Source organism: Ambystoma mexicanum, chromosome 13 (assembly GCF_040938575.1).
Source record: "Ambystoma mexicanum isolate Mex_15411 chromosome 13, UKY_AmexF1_1, whole genome shotgun sequence".
Classification (NCBI taxonomy): Eukaryota; Metazoa; Chordata; class Amphibia; order Caudata; family Ambystomatidae; genus Ambystoma; species Ambystoma mexicanum.
In genome coordinates, this window is record NC_090938.1 from 770,478,603 (window position 1) to 770,500,745 (window position 22,143).

At 47.0% G+C, this 22,143-nt stretch overlaps 1 protein-coding gene across 1 annotated transcript in view; it reads left to right on the forward strand.

Annotated features, from left to right (window-relative positions):
• Positions 1 to 22,143, forward strand: part of LOC138521932 (uncharacterized) — a 101,992-nt gene that overhangs the window by 27,916 nt on the left and 51,933 nt on the right. Inside the window, exon 2 of the transcript XR_011283179.1 lies at positions 9,502 to 10,053. The gene's annotated coding sequence lies outside the window, so the exon portion shown is untranslated. The remainder of the gene's footprint in view (positions 1 to 9,501; positions 10,054 to 22,143) is intronic.

Genomic DNA, 22,143 nt, shown 5'->3' on the forward strand with positions numbered 1-22,143 from the left:
GTGAACACACTGCAAGTTAAAAATGTACTGACAATTCGTCCGTGCACTTGCAAATTAATGGGAGCCCCTGACCTATGTTAATAATTTTTTGTTAAAACGCTTATACTTCAAATTTAGTAATTACAACTTGCCTAAGCCAAGACCAAGCCTCAGTAGAAGAGCGTCCAGCTCGAAACACGTGTCAGGCTGCATTAAAACTATTCATATATAATTGCAACTGCTTATTTACTTTTTGTGAGTGCGCAGCTGGAGAGCAAAACCCCCCTTTTCTTCTAATAATCAAACCATCCTACTAGAGCAATGCAGTAACGGTATAGCGGTGCTTTCACAAAAAACGCCTGTGGAGCAAGTGACCTTGCGGTCCAATGTTGAGACTGTTCAAGGCTATCGGTCTGATTCATGTAGCATAATGAATGCTGATTGTATACAAGTGTGTGTGCTGTCTGAAACAGACAATAACCAAAGTCTGTGTGAGGTAGATCCCAATGGTTGTGATCAACCAGCCTTGCAAATGGTTGCTGAATTTGATCCATCTACATCCAATAGAGATACAGTACAAAACAATCCCAGCAAATGTATTGATAGCATAGTTACCCATGACCCTGATGGTCTGATCAAAGAGAAAGAGTCCTTACCTACCACAGTATTGTCAAACAATACATTCTTTTCATCTAAACCTATTAGGATGAATCTGACTAAAACATCGGCGGTAGTTACTGACCCTCTGCCTACTGCCTCCAGAAAACTATTTACGAAAGGCAGAGGTGCCAGATCCCAGGTTGCAGGCCGTAAGTTCATCAAAGCCCTCTCTAGACGTGAACAAACTGCAAAACTTGCAAAAGTCAATCTGGTAAAATCAGGCCCCAAAGAAGCTATGCAAACCTTCATGCCGTACGGGCCCCTGGATGACTTGGTCACTATTTCAGCTGGTATGGGTGCCCAAGACTCAGCACGGTGCATTAATTCTCCAAAAACATCAAATAATACTGACTCCAGTGATAATAACTCCGATGGTGTAGGATCATGTAATGTGGGACAAGTTGACACACAGACCAGGCCACCTACGGGTGGGAGTGATGGGCTTCTGAGTCAAGTGATTCTAGCGGCACTCAGAGAGGAAATTAGAACATCCATCAAATCATACATGTCAGACATACCCGGGGCCTCTACCGAACCTTTGAACAGTGTAAGTTCTATGTTAACCAAGGGTATTAATGCGGAGAAGGTGTCAGCTTTAGTGAAAAATCCAAAAACAGTAACAACTAGTGAAACCCATTTACAAAATGGTGTGAATACAAAATTTGGCTCTTTTCTTCCATTGCAAGTCGACTCTTCTGGCCGACCCGAGCTTTCAGCCCTGCCCCGTCAATCAGTAGATGCTTCGGGTGTTTCCTTACCCCAACAACATGGCACCTCACAAATACATGAACAGATGTCGTGGCCCGAAGCTGCCATCCAGACCCAGGACATTCGAGATATCATAAAATCATCAATTGCAGCTTATATTGGCGAAGCCAGCCAAAGTTGCCAAGGTGCTGGCGGTACGCAATTATTGCGTTATCCTGACGTGAGCCAGTTATTAAAGGGTCCGGCACAGCTGGGCAATCGAGTAGCGCAAGGAAATGATATGCCTTTAAGCCTTTGTTTCCAGACAAATGCTCAAGCCCACAATATGAATATCAAGGATGGTAATAAATTACAAGTCAAGTCCAAGTCTAATTGCCTAGTGATTAGATGTCGCGAAGACCCTTATCCCAAATATGTATTAAATCGGGCTAGCATTTTGAACATATGCAGTGAAATCCCGTCCCTGTCTGATATATCATCAACAGATATAACCTTGGTTGAATTTACTAATACAAATGACCTTTCTGAAGCAAGAATCCATCTTCAATCGACAATTGTAATGAATATATTGTGGCAATCTAAAACAATCCTATATGAATTGGGTTTTAATTTGTTTCAAGACCCTTTTATCATAAATAATGTGATGGACAAAGCTCAAATCAGAACATATCAGTCCATCAAGAATAAAGAATCGAATCAGATTGTTAACTCTGCTCCACGAATGGTGGCATCCCAGGACTTCCTTACTAGATCATAATATAATGCAGGTACAGGTAGCCTACTCTCGTGGAATACGAGAGGCTATAAGCATTTATTTGACCTTGCAAGTAGAGATTTAGCAACTTATGATCTGGTAGCCTTACAGGAAACCTGGCTTGTTGATTGCCCAATCTGGGCGTCCCATGATATAATTATAACACCGGCCATACAACATTATAGAGGTCGACCCAGTGGTGGTCTATTGCTTGCAATCAAGAAAGCTACAGGCTTTGTAAGTGAAAAATTAGTCTCTCCTTCCTCATATTTTCAAATTGTTAGACTCCACATAGGTGGTGAGCTCTTGGTTATTGTCAACATTTATTGGAGCAGAGGTAATATGACCGCAGAATCTTTTTTTGGGTCACTAAACTCGATTCTTGATCGCCTGACTTTTGAAGGTAACATTTGTCAAACCATCATAGTAGGGGATTTAAATCTCCATTTGTTATCACAAACGTGTACTGACCATACTGATGATGAATTAACCTGGACAAACATGATGCACGAGAGAGGATTTGTGATGCTGAATGGTGCCATCATAGGGGATATCCCTGCTGAGTATACATGGAGTAGAGGGTCACAACGGGCAATACTTGACTATGTTTTTGTCCACAAGACATTTTTAAACTGTGTACTTTCTATGCAAGTGGTTGCAACCGACCATAGTGATCATAATAAGTTAACTATGCGATATTCAAGGTCATCATTTGTAAGTTCGTCTATGGTTGATATTTATCCCTATCGAAATCTTGTAAATAACAGCGGCACGCGAGTGAGATGGAATAGAAATCGACTAAAACAATTTCATGCGGCCCTTCTTGTGTCTTCTGGGTCAACAGACTGTTATGTTACAGTAATGCATTTGTTTAAGCAGGTAAAACTGCCAGACCGGAGTGTTCGTTATAAACATTGTCATCCCTTTGACCCAATAGTACAGTCTAAGAAAGCTGAATTGCGAAGAGACCTACGTAATTTAAAATTTGTCCCTATAACCTATCGTTTGCTTTTAAAAACAAAATTAAAAGCATCCTATAGAACATGGCTAAAGGGTCAGAGAGCTGTGCGTTACCAGCAAAATGGGGAAACCATGATGTCCCAGATTATTAAGAAGTCCACAAGTGGTATATGGGCTTGCCTAAATGAGGCTACGCATAGAACACAGGATGCTGTTCAAACAAATGCCATTCCGAATGCAATCTGGAAAACTTACTGTGAAAAGCTTTATGCATCGCCCTTTTCGAACTTGATTCCAAAGACTTACTCCCTAGGCTGGTCCTATTTCTTTACCATCACCATCAATGATATACTGATATGTATTAAAAACTTGAGCCGCTCAAGGGCGATAGGCCCGGATGGTCTCCATAATAGCACACTTAAAGATCACCCACAAGAATGGGCAATGATCCTCCATCAGATCTTTAGCAAAGTCATCTCAACAGGGGTCATTCCTAAATCTTGGCAGAAGTCCATCATTCTGCCCATATTTAAGAAAGGGGAGCGTGATGACCCAGCTGCCTACCGCCCCATAGCACTCTTGGATTGTCCTGGGAAAATTTTCGCCCGACTAATCCTGAATAGATTTAACATTTGGTTGGAAGTAAATAACTATCGAGACATCTTCCAAACAGGATTTTTGCCTGGAAATGGGACGACTATAAATGTTATTACCCTTACAAGTATTATTCAGAAGGCTTCCCATCAACATCAGCCACTCTAAATAGCTTTTATAGATTTTAAAATGGCGTTTGACGCTGTTCCTCGTGAACTCCTTTTTAAAAAACTTATGGATAAAAAATGTCCCTGGTCAATTGTCAAGTGGCTTATTGATTTACACACAGATACCTCGATACAAATCAAACTTTCTAGTGAGGGACGACTGTCTGATCCAATTAAGACTGCATGTGGGTTGAAACAAGGTTGTTTGCTAGCTTCTGCTTTATTTACTTTTTTTATCTCAGACATTGGTGTAGACCTCAGTAAAACTGTGGCAGATCCACCCAAAATTAATGGGGTTAATGTTACCTATCTACTCTATGCTGACGACATGGTGTTATTCTCAAAGACTCCCAAAGGATTACGGGCACTTTTGTGTGCGTTGGATACCTATACCAAAAAGAACTGCATCGCCTTTAATTTAAGTAAAACAAAGGTTATGCAGTTTGGCAAAAGCATGCAAAGGAAAGCCACCTACAGATGGCCTTTACAAAATGTCAACTTGTCTTCAGTTTCCTCTTACATCTATTTGGGGGTCTTCATAAGTAACTCACCAGATAGGAATGCGAATCATCAACATCTAAAACAGCGTCTAACGACGGCTATATCACAAAGCAGACTAATAAGGAGTAAATATTGTAAGTCTTCAATAGTACCATTATTGGTTTATTACAGACAAAAATTCATTCCGGTCATTCTATACGGCTCAGAGGCTGTCTTGGGAAAATCATATCAATACTGGGCCATTATGGAAGGATGCTATTGGAAGCGTGTTCTCAACCTTCCATTGTCAGAACCCATTTGCATCCTGCGACACGAGCTAGGACTCCTGTCTCTATATGCCATCTATAAGTGGAGGCTATGCTCGTTGTATCGAAAATGCATATTGAGTGTTAATCAGCCTGGGTTGTTAGGAATGATTGCTATTTATCTTTTAAGATCTGATGATCCATTTGCAGTGTCGTGGCGAAATCACGCAGAAAAAATCATTATTAATATTGGATTTTCAATGGCACTATTGCTAGGCAATCCCACTAAGGCAAAAAAACGGATATGGGAGGATGACTGGATAAAAACAAGGTCTGCATGTCTCCTATGCAAAAAGTTTAAGAAAAACCCATTTGCCTTAAAGCGCTATGGGGAAACAGAACGCTACCTAATGATGTTCCCACATTCCCGACAGCGGGATGATTATTTAAGATTTCCATTAAATATCTGGCCCGTAAAAGAAATTCTGTGCCATCGCAGAATTACCGGAAAAGACGATGCTTTGTGTCGGTTTTGCCAATTAGCCATTGAAACAATGCAACACTTATGTGTTGAATGCCAAAGTTTGCAAACAAAAAGAACTGTCCATTTTGAACATTTATTTACTGGGTACATGACCATGTCTCAAACACGTTGCTGGTTTCTCCTATTTAATAGTCAATTGAAAGTTGTTAGATATGCAATATTGAGTTTTTTGTATAGTTTGGGACTTAAAAGCAAAGTTAGTGTGCAAAGTCGCACTTAAGGAGTTCACTACTCAAGTTTAAGATACAGAATTTATCTTATTACTTGTTTTTTTGAATGATCTTATTCTGTTTAAAGTGATTAGGTATATATATGTATCTAATTAGTTTGTTGTTAATGACTATGTAAATTTGTATATGGACGTTATTTTTGTTAATATCAATTTTATTGTATTTTTCAGAATATGTTCCCTTGAATTTTAAATACGTTATGTAAATTTTGTATGTTGAAAAATCAAGATTTACTTGATTAAAACAACTTTTAATAAAAAAAAAAAAAAAAAAAAAAAAAAATTCTCTGGCCTCCTCTGTTAGTTTCCCGCCCTTTTCTCTCCTGGTCTCCTGTCACTACATGTCTCTTTCTTTGCTATTTCATTCTTTTTCCCGTTTCTCCTCTGTGTGTTAGTTTGTCTCTCTGTCTTTCTTGCTTGTCTCCTCTTCTTTCTATGTCTCTTTTCCCCTCGCTCGACTGTGCCTCGTCGTCCTCTCCACTCTGCTTATCGCCCTCACTCTCTCTCCTCTAGTCTCTAGCTTTCCTGTTGTTTCTCTGTGTTGAGTCTATCTGTCTCTTTCATGTTGTTTCTCTGTTAGCCTGTCTCTCTTTCCTCTGGTTTCTGTGTTAGTCTGTCTCTTTATTTCCTGTTGTTTCTCTGTGTTAGTCTGTCTCTCTCTTTCCTGTTGTTTCTCTGTTAGCCTGTCTCTCTTTCCTCTGGTTTCTGTGTTAGTCTGTCTCTTTCCTTTTATTTCACTGTGTTTGTCTGTTTCTCTTTCCTGTTGTTTCTCTGGGTTAGTTGTCTCCATTTTTACTGTTGTGTGTCTGTGTTAGTCTGTCTCTTTCCTGTTTCTCTGTGTTAGTCTGTCTCTTTATTTCCTGTTGCTTCTCTGTGTTAGTCTGTCTCTTTCCTGTTTCTCTGTGTTAGTCTGTCTCTTTCCTGTTGTTTCCCTCGGTTAGCCTGTCTCTCTCTTTCCTGTTGCTTCTCTGTGCTAGTCTGTCTCTCTCTTTCCTATTGCTTTTCTCTCGCATCTCTGCTTGGTCTCTCCCCTCCCTTCTGATCTCTCTTTCATCTCTGGCTGTCCCACTCTGTCTTTTTCTCCCAGTCTATACCTGTCGATGTCTCTGATCTCTGTCTGTCTCTGTGCTGTCTCTTCACCCCTTCACTTCCTTTGCTCGGCAGAGCTGCAGGGCACTCTCTGGCCGGGAGTGAGGTGTGTAAAGATGTCGGAAGAGAAGGGGTTGGGGGGTGGGGGATTTTCCAGGAGTTCACTCTGTTGTATCACGAGGCTGCCTGGGGGGTGTGGGGATGGGGGGGGGGGTCTGAATAATATGAGATGGGTTATAAGTGTCTCTCTCTGTTCCACCACCTCTGTCTCCCGTTCACCGTCTCTCCTCTCTTCCTCTCTCTGCTTCTCATCATGTCCATGTTGCTCTCTCCCTCTTCACGTGTCTCTCTCCCACTCATCCTTTCCTCCATGTTCCGCTCTCTCTGCATCTCCGGCGGTTCCCTCTCGTGTCTCTTTGTCGTTATTGCTCTCTCTTTTCTGTCTTTAATCTGCAATATGTCTCTATTTCTATCCGACATTCACAGTCGGTCTCCTCTCTTGCGTGTTTCCAGTCTACCTTTGTGAGTCTCTCTACTGTCTGTCTCTCCGTTCTGTCAGTGTCTCGTCTCTGCTGTTTGGTCTCTCCCTCTTTTATCTGCAGATCTCTTGCACCCGCCTCACTGTCTCCTCTCTGCCCACCTCTATTCTGTATCGCTATCCCAAGACTCTATCCCACTCTCCTCTCGGCGTCTCTGCTGTCTCGTCTCTCCCTCTCTTCACTGCAGATCTCTTGTACCCGCCTCTCTCTCCTCTCTGCCTGCCTCTCTTCTGTGTCCCTCTCCCTTCCACTCGCTTCTCTGCTGTCTCGTCTCTCCCTCTCTTCTCTGCAGCTCTCTTGTACCCGCCGCTCTCTCCTCTCTGCCTGCCTCTCTTCTGTGTCCCTCTCCCTCCCACCCTCTTCTTAGCTTCTCTTCTCTGCTGTCTCGTCTCCCCCTCTCTTCTCACTCTCTCCTCTCTGCCTGTCTCTCTTCTGTGTCCCTCTCCCTGCCACTCTTCTCTCTGCTTTTCTGCTGTCTCGTCTCTCCCTCACTTCTCTGCAGATCTCTTGTACCCGCCTGTCTCCTCTCTGCCTGCCTCTCTTCTGTGTCCCTCTCCCTCCCACTCTCCTCTCTTGCTTCTCTTCTCTGCTGTCTCATCTCCCCCTCTTTTCTCACTCTCTGCTCTCTGCCTGCCTCTCTTCTGTGTCCCTCTCGCTCCCACCCTCCTCTCAGCTTCTCTTCTCTGCTGTCTCGTCTCCCCCTCTCTTCTCACTGTCTCCTCCCTGCCTGCCTCTCTTCTGTGTCCCTCTCCCTCCCACTCTCCTCTCAGCTTCTCTTCTCTGCTGTCTCGTCTCTCCCTCTCTTCTCACTGTCTCCTCTCTGCCTGCCTCTCTTCTGTGTCCCTCTCCCTCCCACTCTCCTCTCTTGCTTCTCTTCTCTGCTGTCTCATCTCCCCCTCTCTTCTCACTCTCTCCTCTCTGCCTGTCTCTCTTCTGTGTCCCTCTCCCTGCCACTCTTCTCTCTGCTTTTCTGCTGTCTCGTCTCTCCCTCACTTCTCTGCAGATCTCTTGTACCCGCCTGTCTCCTCTCTGCCTGCCTCTCTTCTGTGTCCCTCTCCCTCCCACTCTCCTCTCTTGCTTCTCTTCTCTGCTGTCTCATCTCTCCCTCTTTTCTCACTCTCTGCTCTCTGCCTGCCTCTCTTCTGTGTCCCTCTCGCTCCCACCCTCCTCTCAGCTTCTCTTCTCTGCTGTCTCGTCTCCCCCTCTCTTCTCACTGTCTCCTCCCTGCCTGCCTCTCTTCTGTGTCCCTCTCCCTCTCACTCTCCTCTCAGCTTCTCTTCTCTGCTGTCTCGTCTCTCCCTCTCTTCTCACTGTCTCCTCTCTGCCTGCCTCTCTTCTGTGTCCCTCTCCCTCCCACTCTCCTCTCTTGCTTCTCTTCTCAGCTTCTCTTCTCGCCCTCTCTTCTCACTGTCTGGTCTCTGCCTGCCCCTCTTCTGTGTCCCTCTCCCTCCCACTCTCCTCTCAGCTTCTCTTCTCTGCTGTCTCATCTCTCCCTCTCTTCCCACTCTCTCCTCTCTGCCTGTCTCTCTTCTGTGTCCCTCTCCCTCCCACTCTCCTCTCAGCTTCTCTTCTCTGCTGTCTCGTCTCCCCTTCTCTTCTGTCTCCTCTCTGCCTGCCTCTCTTCTGTGCCCCTCTCCCTCCCACTCTCCTCTCAGCTTCTCTTCTCTGCTGTCTCATCTCTCCCTCTTTTCTCACTCTCTGCTCTCTGCCTGCCTCTCTTCTGTGTCCCTCTCGCTCCCACCCTCCTCTCAGCTTCTCTTCTCTGCTGTCTCATCTCTCCCTCTCTTCTCACTCTCTCCTCTCTGCCTGCCTCTCTTCTGTGTCCCTCTCCCTCCCACTCTCCTCTCTTGCTTCTCTTCTCTGCTGTCTCGTCTCTCCCTCTCTTCTCACTGTCTCCTCTCTGCCTGCCTCTCTTCTGTGTCCCTCTCCCTCCCACTCTCCTCTCTTGCTTCTCTTCTCTGCTGTCTCATCTCTCCCTCTCTTCTCACTGTCTGGTCTCTGCCTGCCTCTCTTCTGTGTCCCTCTCCCTCCCACTCTCCTCTCAGCTTCTCTTCTCTGCTGTCTCGTCTCCCCCTCTCTTCTCACTGTCTCCTCTCTCCCCCTCTCTTCTCACTGTCTCCTCTCTGCCTGTCTCTCTTCTGTGTCCCTCTCCCTCCTCTTGGGTGTTGTCTGTCTCTCTCTTTGCCTTTCTCGCTCTTTCCTCCCTTCTTGCGTTCTTCTCGTTTCTTCGTTTTTCATCGCCCCCCCCCCTTGCAGACCCGAAGACCCCCCTGGGACCTGAGATGGAGGTGGAGAATGGGGAATTGTGGGTGGGGGTGAGGGGGACTCTCCCCGTTATCTCGTGAATTTGGGGGGTCACTTGGGGTTTCATTGAAGAATGGAGGAACAGCCGCATGCCCCTGGGCTGTGGGCGGGATCTGCAGGTGTGGTGACAGGAGGCTGTGATTGGCTGAGCTCTCGCTGTGGGTGTGAGTGACAGGCTGTTGGCGCCCTGTGATTGGCTGGTTTCTGAGCCGGGCTTCTCTCTTGCAGGTGTGGTGACTCTGGATTCTGGCACCGCTCATCCCCGGCTCATCGTGTCCGCGGACGGGAGAAGCGTGAGATGGGGACCCCAAGCCCAGGACCTGCCCGACACCCCCCAGAGATTCACTATACACGGCATCGTCCTGGGGAAGGAGAGGCTGAGCTCCGGGGGGCATTACTGGGAGGTGGAGGTGGGGGGCTGCACGGGCTGGACCCTGGGGGTGTGTGATGAGTCTGTGCCCAGGAAGGGGAAGATCCCAGCATCACCTGCGCGAGGAGTCTGGACAGTGCAGCTCTGGGATGGTAAATACTGGGCTCACACCTCCCCTTCCACCCCCCTGACCCCCCGCGCTCCCCCCAGGGTCCTGGGCCTCTTCCTGGACTATGAGGCGGGCAGGCTCTCGGTCTACGATGCTCAGGACCGGGCTCTGCTCTTCACCTTCCCCGGGGCCCCCTTCCCCCGCACCCTGCGGCCCTACTTCGAGACATGGAGCATCGATGGGGGGCTGCGGATCCTCCCGGGGGCAGGAGGGGTCTGACAGCAGCGGAGCCCGGCAGCAGGTAAGAGGGGGGGGGGCTGTGTCTGTGAGGGCGGCAAAGGTGGGGGGGGGACTGTGTCTGGTGGGGGGGTGGCTGCAGGTAAGGGGGGGCTGTGTCTGAGAGGTCAGCGAAGGGGGGGGCTGCAGGTCAAAGGGTGCGTTGTGTCTGGGGGGGTGCAGCTAAAGGGGGCGCTGTGTCTGTGAGGGGGAACTGCAGGTAAGGGGTGCTGTGACTGTGAAGGGGGCTGTGTCTGTGGAGGGGGGCAGTTGGGAGGCTGCAGATAAGGGGCCCATGTGTCTGTGAGGGCGCGGCACTGGGGGGCTGTGTCTGTGGGGGGGATTCGGGCCCTGGCCAGCGGTATATAAAGGTAAGGGGGAGCTGTGGGGGCAGTGGCTCGTCCTTATTGGGGGGCACTGCTCGTCCTTGCAGTGTCCGTTGTAGGGGGGCTCAGCTGTCAGTTTACTTCTGCAGGGGGGCGTAGACAGGACTGAAGTTCTTGCAAAGGGGGGGGGGGCAATTACTTCTTTCGGGTGCTGTCCTGGGATGTTTGAGAAGTGGGGGAGAGAAATGAGGGACGGGGGCGGGAACTGTTCTCTGTTTTGGGGGGGCTGGGGTTACTGTCGTGTATCTGAAAGGGAGGGGCACTGGTATCTTGATCCAGGTGATATATATATTTATTTGTTGTGCGAGGGGCGGGGTTAAGGGTTTCGGCGGGAGCCTCGTTTGAGCGGTGTCTGGGGTTTTGCAGATGTAATTTGGCGTCTACACTGGAGTAGAGGTGGCTGGGAGGGACAGTTGGGTCTCCTGTTAATTAATTGATTTAGACCACCCCCCACTACTCCCCCCCCGCCAGTCTATCTACACCCCCATATATGCGGCTCTCACATTTATATTGCAAAACTGTAGCAACTTTGCTCACACGTCACCCGCTTCCGCACAAGAAGGGCTTTTCAATGTTAGTTTTATGTGCAATATTTATTATATACTGTCCTGCTATAGGCGCTTGGTGTGGAGTCATTTCTTCAGTGATATTTCCTGCCCTTTGGAGTTTCACTTATATTTTACGGCTCATCTCTATGGCAGGAAAGCCACTTTACTTGGTTATGAATCACCATCTTTCTCGGTAACTGCTAGTCTCCCATTCCCTAGCCAACACTGGCCCCTAGTGGCACATTTAGGAAGGGTTTATTTACATCCATTGGTAGGTCTCTTTCTCGCTACTATTGCTTTCTCGGTAACTGCAAGTCTCCCATTCCCGAGCCAACACTGGCCCCTAATGGCACATTTAGGAAGGGTTTATTTACAACCATTGGTAGGTCTTAAGTAATAATGTTGGCATTTATTAAAAACTGTTTTATGGTTTTCTTTTTGCCGTTCTCTCTCTTGGCGACTTCTTTTCAAACCACATGGTCTCCAGCTCTATATTAGTTTTATTTTATCCCTTTAGACAGCTGCACTAACTACATACACATGCATGTGTGCACTGATATGTTCCTTTCTATGCTTGCATTGTAATTATGTCTCACTTTTGACTCATGGCAATAAATCATTATTATATTTTCTGAGAGAGTTTTACTAACTACTTGCACTTACCCCCGACCATTTCCCCTTCTCTAAACATTAGCACAAAACTTGGATAATGTTTCTCTGCTCCTCTTACCGCCTTATCTTACTTGCTTCACTTACTCCTTATATCTTCTCCAGTTTGTCACATTAATCAATGTGTATAGTAGTCGTAGCCGCCTGTCTTTCACATCCACCTTGCCCTCCCCTCCCCCCTGCCTTTTATGTCCATTAGCACTTACTCTTATCATCTGTCCCGTGACCTTTGATATCAGCTTGTCTGCCTCCCCCCTTCCCAGCTTGTCTTCTCCTCCCACCCACCCAGCACTATTCTGAATCGCCCTTTGACCTACTATGACAGTTGCTTGTTTTGTTCCTCTCCTTTCCTCCTCACGTCATACCCCCTTCGTACCCTCCCCCTCCTCTCGTTATACTCATGCACTACATCGATTGTCGTCAGGCATAGCAATGTTACTGCTTGTCTTGTCTCATACCTCCCTCCCCCTCCTCTCGTTATACTCATGCACTACATCAATGGTCGTCAGGCATAGTAATGTTACTGCTTGTCTTGTCTCATACCCCCCTCCTCTCGTTATACTCGTGCACTACATCAATTGTCGTCAGGCATAGCAATGTTACTGCTTGTCTTGTCTCATTCTTATCCTTCCCCTCCTCTCGTTATACTCATGCACTACATCAATTGTCGTCAGGCATAGTAATGTTACTGCTTGTCTTGTCTCATACCCCCTCCCCCTCCTCACGTTATACTTATGCACTACATCAATTGTCATCAGGCATAGTAATGTTACTGCTTGTCTTGTCTCATACCCCTCTCCCCCTCCTCTCGTTATACTCATGCACTACATCGATTGTCGTCAGGCATAGTAATGTTACTGCTTGTCTTGTCTCATACCCCTCTCCCCCTCCTCTCGTTATACTCATGCACTACATCGATTGTCGTCAGGCATAGTAATGTTACTGCTTGTCTTGTCTCATACCCCCCTCCCCCTCCTCTCGTTATACTCGTGCACTACATCAATTGGCACCAGGCATAGTAATGTTACTGCTTGTCTTGTCTCATACCCCCTGCCCCTCCTCTCGTTATATTCATGCACTACATCAATTGTCGTCAGGCATAGTAATGTTACTGCTTGTCTTGTCTCATACCCCCCTCCTCCCCCTCTCGTTATACTCATGCACTACATCGAGTGTCGTCAGGCATAGCAATGTTACTGCTTGTCTTGTCTCATACCCCCCCCGTCTCCCTCCTCTCGTTATACTCGTGCACTACATCAATTGTCATCAGGCATAGCAATGTTACTGCTTGTCTTGTCTCATACCCCTCTCCCCCTCCTCTCGTTATACTCATGCACTACATCGATTGTCGTCAGGCATAGTAATGTTACTGCTTGTCTTGTCTCATACCCCTCTCCCCCTCCTCTCGTTATACTCATGCACTACATCGATTGTTGTCGGGCATCGTAATGTTACTGCTTGTCTTGTCTCATACCCTCCTCCCCCTCCTCCCCCTCCTCTCGTTATACTCATGTACTACATCGATTGTCGTCAGGCATAGTAATGTTACTGCTTGTCTTGTCTCATACCCCTCTCCCCCTCCTCTCGTTATACTCATGCACTACATCGATTGTCGTCAGGCATAGTAATGTTACTGCTTGTCTTGTCTCATACCCCCCTCCCCCTCCTCTCGTTATGCTCATGCACTACATCGATTGTCGTCAGGCATAGTAATGTTACTGCTTGTCTTGTCTCATACCCCTCTCCCCCTCCTCTCGTTATACTCGTGCACTACATCGATTGTCGTCAGGCATAGCAATGTTACTGCTTGTCTTGTCTCATTCTTATCCTTCCCCCTCCTCTCGTTATACTCATGCACTACATCTATTGTAGTCAGGCATAGTAATGTTACTGCTTGTCTTATCTCATACCCCCCTCCCCCTCCTCTCGTTATACTCATGCACTACATCAACTGTCGTCAGGCATAGTAATGTTACTGCTTGTCTTGTCTCATACCCTCCCCCCTCCTCTCGTTATACTCATGCACTACATCAATTGTAGTCAGGCATAGTAATGTTACTGCTTGTCTTGTCTCATACCCCCCTCCCCCTCCTCTCGTTATACTCATGCACTACATCGATTGTCGTCAGGCATAGTAATGTTACTGCTTGTCTTGTCTCATACCCCCCCTCCCCCTCCTCTCGTTATACTCATGCACTACATCGATTGTCGTCAGGCTTGTCTCATACCCCCCTCCCCCTCCTCTCGTTATACTCATGCACTACATCGATTGTCGTCAGGCATAGTAATGTTACTGCTTGTCTTGTCTCATTCTTTCCCTTCTCCTCCTTAATTGTTCCTTGCACTTGCACTATCTGAAATGTCACCTGGCTGATTATGATGGTTATTTCACATTCTGAATTGTTTCAAGGACCTGTAAGAATGTAATTGTACTCCCCCATGTTCCATCCCTCTTTGAAGCGCTTTGAAGAACATTGTGTATAGGCGCTATACAAATAATTAATCAATCAATTAACACTGTGCGTGATTTATTCAGTGAAGAAAACATTAAAGGGACGTTATGGTTTAATTGCGCCAAAAAAAAGTTTTGAATTTCAGAAAATCAACGTTAAAGGAACTTGTACCACACAACCCTACCTCAGTGACATTTATTATGTGTGTTGGGAAATTTGGGTAGAGATGTATTAGTAAACAGCTAGAAGTAACTTTAAGCAGAATCGGTCATATATAGTGGACAAATAGTGTGTATCTCATGTGGAAGTTGGATTAGTGGGAAGCTGTGTAATAGCTCCTAGTTCCCAGAGGCAGCTCTTTTTCACTGTTTGATGCTTGACTGCTCCTGCTCTTCACATCTTTATTCCAATCCCTTCCTCTCCCTCCTTGTCATCTTCATTACTGTGTGGGGTCCATGGCATTACCCATGTTCTATGTGATGCTTGGCAATACCCCATCTCCAGACCGAGTTCATCCTCCTCCAAACACCTGTAGCATAGGATTTCGCTCCCAAACCTTCATGATATTCTGGCAACCCCAACTAGCTTCTACAGCATTATTGAGACCGCTAGGATGAAAGGTGAGTCTTTTTAAAATGGGTAGATCTATCCAGCATCATACATTCTCCGTGATGATGTTCATGTTATCGTGCAAGGTCCAGCATCATACAGTCTCTGTGATCATGTTCATGTTATGGTGCAAGGTCCATCATCATACAGTCTCTGTGATCATGTTATGGTGCAAGATCCAGCATCATACAGTCTCTGTGATCATGTTATGGTGCAAGGTCCAGCATCATACAGTCTCTGTGATCATGATATGGAGCAAGCTCCAGCATTATACAGTCTCTGTGATCATGTTATGGTGCAAGGTTCAGCATCATACAGTCTCCGTGATCATGTTATGGTGCAAGGTCCAGCATTATACAGTCTCCGTGATCATGTTATGGTGCAAGGTTCAGCATCATACAGTCTCTGTGATCATGGGCAAGACCCCAGCAGCCAGTGACTGAACCCCATCAGCCAAGAGAAATGGCCCTATTAGAGCAGAGCTACTGGCAGCGGGGTTGAGCCAGAAAGAACCAGTTCCAGACATTGTGCTGAACTCCCCTAAGCCTTTAAATCAGGAGGAGCTATTTCTGGATGACAGTGGAGTCCAGCGTGCAGTGTGTTTTGTGTGGTAAGGCCGAGCAAGGACACACGCCACTTGCTGATTATTAGTGGACATTTGATGGTTCATTTTTGTATTTAAACACCTATAGGTATAGGGGATGACCTACAAATGGGGATTGTCCTAAAGCAAATGGCAGACAGTGTGTACCTACACAAAGTGGGGGTTTTCGTCCAGGTGTTCAACTGTTTAGTTGATTCTGGTTCAAATCATAAAGTTCTTAACTTATTCTTACAAGTTCTTGTCTCTACTTGAGACGCTCTAACCTCCTATGTAAAGTCTCAAAATAGTTGTCAAACAAAATGTTCCAGCACCTAATCTTCAAAAGTCTTTTAACCCCTTGGTTCCCCTAAACTAGCAGCACAAATGTTCCAAGGTTTTGGCCCAATGTAAAGGCTTCACAAACCTGGTCTTCAAAGTCCAACTCTATTATCTAGAAGTTCTCCTCTGAGAATGTTCTTGTAGTAGTTAATCACTCTGGTCAATCCTTTCGGTCTCTCTGTTTTCACCTTTTGTCTCAATATCTCTTCCAGGTTTCAAGCTTCATGGTTCTCTCTCCTTCAGGCCGTTCCTCTGCCTTGCAACAGCCTCTTGTAGACTTCTCCCAGCCCTTGCATTAATCAGGATTTACAGTACGTCCCTCCCAGTCTTTGGGTTTGTCAGGATTCACAAAGGGTCTCTCCCAGACCTTGGGTTTGTCAGGATTCCCAATGGGTCTCTCCCAGACCTTGAGTTTTCTTTCTGCATTCATAGCAGCAGTAATGGGTGCCATCCCTCCTCCCCCCCAATGTATGGAACTTGCGAGGCAGCCAATGTTGTCGCCCTCCTGCCATGGCTCAGGTATTTCTCCCTTTTACCCGAGGAGCGTTGGTGGACAGTGTAAAGACCGGGAGGGTGGGTCTGTACTTCCGCTCTCTATTTGGTAGAGGAGAGACACAGAGACCCCTGCCAAGATTCTCTAGTATTGGTAGACGTAGTCGAGCAATCAAGGCCTAGCTTCTCAGGAGGTGATGCAAGCTGGTTCTTAAGTACAGTGTAGTCCCCAAGCACCCACAAAGGAATGTCCACACACTGTATCGGTAAAAACACAGTCTTTATATAATGAATATTCAAGGTCATATACACGATCACTATAACTCACTTTGTACTCTGAAAATCAACACTGGTAAATATGTACAATTCTAAAGTGGTACCACTAACATTATTAGATCTCATTAAAGTGCATACGCTCAGAATGACACACAGATCAAAATAAAGAGGAAACCAGCTGTAGATAGAGGAAGGAAATCAAGCTGGTTGAGCAATAGGCAGAATACTGGTAACTACCGTTAAACACAGTTTTGTGTGGAGATCCCCCCCCCCAACATGTAGAAGAAAGATACAAGCCCAGTCCATATATTGTTCACACTAGACTTTCCAATAGTTCTGCAACCCCAAAGTACCTTGCGTTGTAGCGTTCCACGTCAGGGAATTGACGGCCCTTCTTGAGTGTCCTCCCTTTCAGGCAGGAGTCATGGGTCGTCGAACGTCCGACGAAGAACAGGTCGAGCTACGACAGTGAAGTGGCCGAGTCGTTCCTAGCGGTGCTCGTTGACGGGGAAGCATAAACATCGTGCAAGGAAGAGGCGTGCGGGGCACCTCGAGGTTGATGGTTCTGGACCGCAAAGAGTTGAAGAACTGTGGCCCAGCAAGGACGTTGAGTCTTCGGCGTGTCTGTGGTCTTTGGCTGGCGGGAAACCACCGGTGGATGCTCCTCGGCGTGTCGACAGTCGGGCCTTCTCTGGCAGGATACAGCGGTGAAGATGCAGACGAGAGCGTCCTTGGATCAATGAAGTTCTTAAGCAACGGGAGCACGGCGGCTCCAGTCGGCGACGGCGGTCGTCGACAGTGGTGGACAGCAGTCCGGGTGCTTCTCCTTGGAATTCTGCAGCAATCCCTGTATCGGGTCGGCAGCCTGTCGAAGGTCTGTCTACCAGGGAGCTTAGGCAAAGATCAGCTGTGCACGATGGTCCCTCGTAGCTTGGGAAGAGGGCGCCTTACCAGGTCCTCTCCGGGTCAGTCCTTGAGGCACAGCAGCTTTCAGATTGCGAAGGAGAGCAACAGCAATTCTTCTCATCCAGCAGGGCTCAAGGTTAAGCTTCAGTTACTCGTCGTAGTGGACTTCAGCTTCTGAACACGATTCCTAGCAGTGAGAGGTCCCCAGATATACTGTTGATCTCCCATTCATTCCGCTGGGTCACACTCAAGCATCCAATCACGACTACGGGCATTCAGGCAGGCAGGCAGCCAATCAGGCACACGGTGCATTCTGTCGCGACCCTCAGCCCTGATCACCACTGGCAAGCCCATTGGCCAGGTGGGATCAGAACTCGGATCGCTAATAAGGCCTGGCATCCACTTCTCAGGCCCTCTTGGGGCCCGTCCTCGCACCTTTGGCGCCAGGCTCATCAGTAAGGAAAGACATCTGCTTGAGGAACTAATTTATTTAGGCTTTCAGCCAACATGGAGGCATCCACATAGCTTGATTCCTAGAACCAAGCTATGCGGTCTAGTGTTTTGGGTGTGGTGGCCTAGGGGCTACTTTACCTGGACTACTTTACAGTGGCTATTTAAACCACACCCGAACAAGACAACACGTGTCGCGTTACTTTGCTAATAGCAACGTGACGCTCACCGTGTTCAGCTTTCTCACGAGCCTGACGAATTCCGGACCTGCAGAAAAAAACAAAGAACATCGTTAGCAGCAGAATCTTACCTGCAATCTGCATCCTTCACTGCTCGCGGCACCTGGGCAGCTCCGTTGGAAGAGTTCGCGGCCCGGATCGAAGGACCTCACAAAGGGAGAAAGACATCATTAAAGGAGGTAGTACAGACATTACATCCACAAAGCGCTTAGACTTACCTGGCTGGTTGCTTTTCGACCGGCATAGCTCCGGAACTCCATCCGCGCTTGGAACACACCGCGACCTACGAAAAAGAGAAAAGCACAGGTCAGTGAGGACAAGACATTGCTGTGCTGCGCAAAGCGCCATCCTTACCGCATCATAGTGATATTGTGCGCCATTGTTTACCGGTGAGAACCAGCCTACCCATTTCACCAAGCTGACACTCCGCGCACCTAGGGGAGATAAAAAGAGACATTTTAGAACAGAGAAAAGGCATGCAACAATAACAACGCCATCAATCGCAATAAGACCTACCTGAAAAACATTACTAGGCCCGCAGTCAGTGATGTAACTGTACCGCACGCGCCCACAAAAGACAACGCGCCCCTGCACAGAGAGCAGGACAGAGAGCCACCAATTCCGACAACCAGGTGAGAAGAGAACCCGGAGGGGCTGAAATCACAAGGGAGGTGGGGGAAAACTTACCTTGGTCGTCCAGTCCTAATATAGTCTTCATTTCCAGGCAGAGTCCCATCGACACCGAGACCCACACCAGGGAATCATTGAGAAGGGCACCAACGACCAACTGGCTGGGTGGCGTCCCCGTGGATACCAGGTGAGCATAACAGAACGCAAAGCCTCACATAAATAATCCACCTGGGTGCCATGGAAACATCGGAAATCGACCAATTAGCCCAATTGTTGGGGGACTTTCGTGCTGAGGTTCTTTCAGCTCGACAAGAGACTAATGCACTCCGAAGAGACCTAATAGTGACCAAGGAGCGCACCGTCGAAATCGGCAGACAGTTCTTGCAATCACAGGCAGGTCAGACTCCTCTGCCTGGAGGAAATCCACTGATCCTATCTCACCATCTTATCCCCCCACACCAGTACAGATCACGCTGCCTGGAACAGTTCCCCTGGCACCACCAGAAAGGTTTTCGGGTGACCCACGGAAGTATGCAGCATTCATAAATCAGTGTCGCCTTCATTTCCTTTGTCGCCCTGGGGCATTTCCAAATGAGGTGCATTTGCAGCTTGTTCCAGCCTGTGTACACTTTCACTAGTCCGACTTCTGTTTCTACACAACTGCACTCATTTGTACAGTCTAACCCGTGCAGGACGGTCCTTCGTTCCACTTGGAGCGTACCCTGCCTAGCAACGGTCTCTAACAAACGCTCGAGTACCTTCGACCTGGAATGAAGACGCTTTGCCGCGATCTGCCTCGCAAAGACTGATGAACGCTGTTCACGACCGCGCACCGCGGCTTCAATAGTAAGTTGCCTCACTTCCCACACTATGCCTGGCTAGTGTTGCGGTTTACTTCAAAACTCGCCATGATTAATCTAAAGCTCCTCTGGGCTTTTCTTACAGACGCTTAGAGCGTGCCGCATCCTGCACTGGATCGTGCCATCATTATATTCCCGGGACTGGGTTCTTCGGAATCCGTTGGACCTGTCCGAAAAATCACCCCGCCAGGGTGAGTCCTTACCTTTTCCAACACTTAATTAAGCAATGCAGCTTTTGTTAACCTAATTTCAGTACCGTGCATCCATGCACACCTCTCATTGCCCGTATTGTTGTTTTCAGCATCTGGGACCCCCGTTGCATTTTTTTATTTGTTGATTTCTTTATGATTGATTGAAGAATACTTGCCCACAGGCACCATCTAACAAAATAGGACACAGGATCCTTACACATAAGGTGAGCGCATGCCTGATCTGGATTTTGTAGTTGTATTTAGACACAGGGCTGTATACTTTCTCCATTACATTGATGATTACTCTGTTATTATACATTGGAGCCACTGGAGTCTGGGTTGCTTGTGGCTTTGGATACTAATGAAATATGAGTGTCTGTATAAGCACTAAATTGGATTCTGTCCTTTCTTGAGGGTATGCAATCTGGGACATCCAGCCCAATGCTCACATGTAATTGTGCAAAAGTACCATAGTATGTAGTATGCCTCTTGAACTACAATACCCTGCTCTTATACATACTTTTTCAACATTTTTTTTATTTCAGTTCATTTGTATGATCTTTGGCTCATGAAGAAGAGAATTTACTTCTCGAAACGCGTCAGCCGTCCACAATGAATGAAACTTTCTCTGTTATTTGCGTTTGGAATAAATTACGCATGTTCTTATATTCACACCATTGATTGCTTAATTATTAATGACTAAATCTGCTTTCTAATTGAATATTTTGATTTTGAAATACAAAAAAGGTTTTTTAACTAATGTTTAGGCGTCTTTTTGACGCAATTTATAGGTGTGCAGGGGACGGGAGGGTTCCAGTTTGGATCCTCTTTTCTCTCTTCTATATATTTATGCAGCCCTGTGCTAGGGCTGCTTTTCCTCCCCCGCACCCAAAAGACCTTTAAACCCTTGGTCTAATAACCTTTAATCCCTAATATTTCAGGACTGAGAGTGTGCACCTTATATCCCTTCCTGCATTTCCAAATGACCAAGCTCGGGTAGCTTTCATCCTGAGTGGAAGTGCAGCGGATTGGTCGGTGCCATTGGTGACCCATAATGATCCATTGTTGCAGGATTATGGGGGGTTCCAGAGAGAAATGGAAAAACTGTTTGCTCGCCACACCCAGGAACAAGCAGTGGATAACAAACTCTTATCCCTCCGGCCGGCAGGGGAACCAAGATTTGTTAACATACATTGCTACTTTCAATAGACTGGTTGCTGAAGCCAGGTGGCCAGAAAACAAAAGAACCATGTTATTCCAGCGAGGCTTACGAGGCAAATTAAAGGACGTCTTGGCCCAGGTAGTTGACTCCCCCCCACCCCCCAGAGACTGTACCGAATTCATAAATCTGGTCGTGCAGCTAGACCATCGGTTGCAGGACCGAAAAGCAGAAAGGTTCAAAGCAGACTCTCAAGTAGTTTATGTTGGGCCTAGAGACAACGCACCGCGGGTGCCAGACAACGCCGTAGAACCAATGCAGATCGGAGGGATACGACCGCCATTAACAAAACAGTATTGTGGAAAACCAGGACATTTTCTGAAAGACTGCCCAGTAAAACCCCCAAGGAGGACAGTCGGGGCCACAGAAAAGGATGAAGTTAAGGAATCGGAAAACTAACAAGCTCGGCAACCATAGAGGTCAGTTTGTCGAGTGATGAGAAAGAGCCACTGACCTCACACTTTGCGATACCCGTGATTTTAATAAACCACCAACAATCGTCAAAGATGCATGCCGTAGAAGCATACATCGACAGCGGAGCATTTGGAAACTATATAGATCAAGAGTTGGCAGCAGAGATGGGGCTCCCGTTGTGTTCTAAGTCTACCAGGGACAAGGTGACTACCATGGATGGGACAGAAATCGCCTCTGGACCAGTAACCCAGTGCACAGCTGCAGTAACCTTGCTGTGCCAGGATGGACATCGGAAGTGTATTTCATTCGATCTTATTAAGGCACCTCAGTTCCGGTTGATACTAGGGATGCCATGGTTGGTTGCTCACAACCCTTTGATTGACTGGCGGGCACGGAAATTAACCTTCTCCAGCAACTGCTCCCTGGCATGCTACTCTCTGAACCGGAACCCAACTCCTGTATCTCCAAGACTTCCAATACTGTAGCTTCTACCCTAGGAGTAACTAATTATTTGCCAGATGAATATCATGACTTTCAGGACGTATTCCAAAAAGACCAGGATAACACATTGCCGCTGCATAGACCTTATGATTGTCAAATTGACTTTATTCCTGGGGCACAAATCCCTTGCGGCAGGATCTACGCTCTCACCGAACCAGAAAACCTTCACCTGAAATCCTATTTTACCAGTACCTTGCAAACAGATTTATCTGCCCATCTAAGTCCCAGCAGCCAGTCCTTTGTTCTTCGTACTGAAAAAGGAAGGGGACTTGAGGACCTGTATTGATTACCGCGCAATAAACCAGATCACCGCGAAGAACCGCTTCTCCTTGCCTCTTATCCCAGAAATG